The sequence below is a fragment of the Triticum dicoccoides genome, chromosome 4B (genome assembly GCF_002162155.2).
Source record: "Triticum dicoccoides isolate Atlit2015 ecotype Zavitan chromosome 4B, WEW_v2.0, whole genome shotgun sequence".
Taxonomy (NCBI): Eukaryota; Viridiplantae; Streptophyta; class Magnoliopsida; order Poales; family Poaceae; genus Triticum; species Triticum dicoccoides.
The window spans coordinates 207602943-207607066 of NC_041387.1; positions in this window are offsets into that span (position 1 = coordinate 207602943).

Below are 4124 nucleotides of genomic sequence, written 5' to 3' on the forward strand. Positions count from 1 at the left end.
GGGAGGTGTGCCGGGCGCGGCGGCTGCGGGGATTGGGAGAAAGAGGGCCGGTGTTTGACTGACGTGGCGTGGGAAGGGCATGGGACGCACGTCGTGCCGCGCAGCGCGGGATGATTTTTATCTCTCGCTGGATGACCCGGTCAATATGCACGCCGAAGAAAATAAGCCCAGCTACCATTGTGTGGGACCATCTGCCAACAAGGCCCACCCGTCATAGTTTGCGGGGCCGGTTCGTATGCGTCAGTCCATCCTCTATCTCCATCTAGCCAATTGCAGACAAGCTCGCCCATTCCGCACGACGCGGCGGGCGCGGCACGCGCGACGCGGAGCTTGTAGAGAGGCGTGTGTACACCCAGAAAAGTTTAACCCAGCCAATTGGATCTAGCCCGAGCCCACATGCCATACATTGTCCAGATTTCACCACACGGTCAAACCGACAGGAGTCAATTTCCAGCGAGATCCAACGGACGGCATGCAAAAAAAGACTCGGTCAACCATGATCTAACGGCCAGCAAAGGTGCAAATCGGGGGAGCCTCCTCCATGCGAGTTGGCTAGCCTCTTTATTGATTTAAATTTGTATATGGGTCCAAATTTGCTTCATAACAGGTGGCCCCCTCAGTGTGTAGTTTGTAGCACTTTAGCTTGTGGGTCGAAATTTGTTCCATTCCAAGTGGACTATCGGTGTGTAGTTTTGTAGCTTATTTATAATAATTAAAGAGAACAACAGAGTTTTTTGCAATAATACCATGGCGTGACGTTGAAGGCGAGAAAGGACGTGCAAGAGAGCGACGACCGGGCCAGAGGGAAATCAACTGAGGGAGGTGCGGGGGTTGCAACGGTGTTTGGACTAGTTGTGGGACGAATGCTATGACAATATAATCTAAACCCACCGGAATAAATGCCTACACCCAACGTTGGAGTCCCCCTCAGAATGTAAATAGCTCCGGCTTTGCGACGGATGGAGAGGTAGCTTGAATGTGTGGAAGATACGGCATGAGAAAGCGAGGTCAATCGAGAGACATACAGAAAGAGAGACAAAGTGAGTGTGGTCCGACATTCATTGAACAGATATATATGCTTTGGAGAGATATTGTCTGATTGAGCTTTTGGCAAGGGTGTGGGCTGTAAGATAGAGCTTGAGAGACGATCCAGTCACAGACATGTAGATATATTTTTGTGTGTGGGAGGAAGCAAGGTCAATTGATTACATATATAAAGGGAGGGAGATTGAGCGAGTGTGGGTCGTCGTGTGATCAAAAGAGTGATACGGGTTGGAGAGAGTGACCTAGATAGACAATGTGCGTGAGAGAGTATACAATATGAATATGTCAAATTGGGCTCAAACATGGAGATATATCATTTGTGTCTGAGAAAGAGCAAGGTCAATCGAGACATGCAAAGAGAGAGAGGGAGCGAGATATATATATATATATATAGAGAGAGAGAGAGAGATTGAGTGAGCGTGGCCTGCCATGAGGTCAAAAGAGTGAGGGCGGCTTGGATGGATTGACCTAGATAGCCAATCTGCGTGAGAGAGTATAGAGTGTGTCAATCGAGGCCTGAACAGGGAGATATATCATTTGTGTGTGAAACAAAACGAGGTTAATCGAGACTCAGATAAAGAGAGCAAGATTGAGCGAGTGTGGACCGCCGTGCAGAAGAAAGAGTGAGACAGTCTCGAGGGAGTGATCTAGATAGACAACGTGCATGCGTGCGCACGGGAGGTTGGGGCGCTAGATAGGCAATGCATGTATTTAGCGCGAGAGGGTAGGAGGGAGAGAGAGAGAGCTTGACATGGTGCGCAATGGCGGGTGTGTGAGGTAAATACATTTGGTAACAGAGTGGAAAAAGGGGTTGTGTAGTTGAGAGAGTTGGAGATCAAAAGATGGAGAGAAATAATGAAAGTGTGTTGGAAATCGATAGCTTCCTAAGGTGGTTAGAAGAGGAAGATTGACCGATATAGGAAGTATGTAACGTGTGTGCTAGGGGGGTGGGGCTAAAAACAACATTTGAATGTAAATAGTACGAGACTTAATATCGATATTTCAATTCAGTGTATATTGTAAGATTTGAACTGAGGACCATGCATATGGCTAATTATTTTGAATTCGTGTCATACTAGGTTTGGAAAAGTTGACATTGACTCGATTGTTGTGCTATTTTGTAGGTCATATTTTTGAATCCATCCAAAAGTTTTCTCACTACCATGGTGTTCATCATATACATATGAATTTGTATAAAAAATAGCATGGATATAGTGAAATGTGAAATCCACGTTAGAATTGAAGATCGCTATGTGACACACACTCTAATTCAAATAACTAATTATGTGACACACACTCTAATCCACGTTAGCGTGGATACCGTTTTGATTTTTTTTTTCAAATAACTCCTCATTAATTAATTTATAGTATCTCGTTTAATTATTTGCAAGGAAAACACAGGCATGGTAATACATACAAATTCGTTTTCAAATGAAAGAAGATTCATTTGCATTCTCAAATGTAGGTGCACCAGGCAGAACAGGGTCGTGTCGTGGTGGTCGTATGTGTCGAATGGACGCTTAGCACCCAGCAATCCACCCCCTCCCTCCCCCCTCCCCCCCAAAAAATAAGTTCACGCTTCCACGTTTCAGATTGAAATATCTGGCGGCCCCAATTTCAGCCCTGCAAAATCTTCCTTATCCATCGTCCCCTTCCGCGTCCAGATTGCTCAAATCCCTAATTCGCCGCCAACCCAAGCCAAGTTTGAATCACCCCTCGTATCATCTCTTTCTCCACCTCTGTGCCGGACGACGAAGACGACGGTCGCGCTTCACCACCGCACTGGAGCTACCTCATCTACGCCATCGTCCACCACACCGGGTGGTCCACCGACAACGTTGGCCGCCGCAATAGACGTGCCTCACAGACACCGAGTTCACCGCATCAGGTGCGCTTCACCGAGGCCGTCTCCCACCTCACCAGGGCTACTTCACCGAGCACATCGTCGCACCTCTGCCCCCGAGGCCGTTGGGGCTTCACCAATGGTCTCGTCCACCGCATCGTAGCACTCCGCTGCCACTCAAGATTTGCATCCGTGCGCGGCCAGCCAACGCTAGCGCATCACCCTCAACGGCTTTGAAGTGACCCGCACTCTAGCTAGGCGAGCATGCCCAAACGCCGGCGCGAACTAGGTATCCACACATCACTCCCTTGTGCACTGTTCCGATGATGTCTGGATATCCTTTCACTGCTCTCTTAGCTTACACGCCTATGCAACTCTCACTTTAACTCTTATTTCTTCTGGAGATATCATCTGAAACAAGCAAAACTATTTTGTAGCGAAGCATGATGGCGCTACGGGATCCGGTACACATCCTGCACACCCGTATAACCTTGTAAGTATTTGTCCTCCGGTACAACAGCAAGGTCGATTCCTCTTATTTGATCAAACGTTCATCGTGTCAAAAATGCATAGGAGGATGCAAGGAGCACAAGGCCTGCACATCCAAGAAAGTGGTAACATGGACTTCTACATGGAACATCCCAAGCACAAGCAGAGCTGTGGTGAGCCTGTACAACGAGCTAGCGTAAGTCCGTGCATTTCATTTAATTTTTACTGGCATGTGTGTATGATTTGTGTGAAGTGGAGGATCCACGAATTCAAGTTACCAGGGCGAACAGTTAACTTAAAAAATACGAAGGCACTTGCACTCCAGAAATCAACATAACTTGAGAAATGTGAAGCTACATGCACTTTGAAAACCAGGTAATGATCCAAAGTAGTTCATATTATAAACATGAAATGATGCAAGCACCAAAAAACACAAAATGCAACATGGTGTACAAGGACTACAAACATGGTTTGTAACTACTTGAATTATTTGTTCTCTAGCTAAAAATATCGAAGTGTAATTGCACCTATAACCAGTGCGCACACTGCATATCAATATATCTATCCTGCAGAAGTATGCCAATAGTTTCAAACAACAGATTAGAAAAGTATTTATGCTATGTTGTCATGATACGGGGACTTTCTGGTAGATGGCCTCGACATTTCCTCAAGCCATAAAAATGTACTATAATTTGCTTGTCATCAATGCCTGCAAATCTCTATGTCTCTCACAACATAGCAGATCATC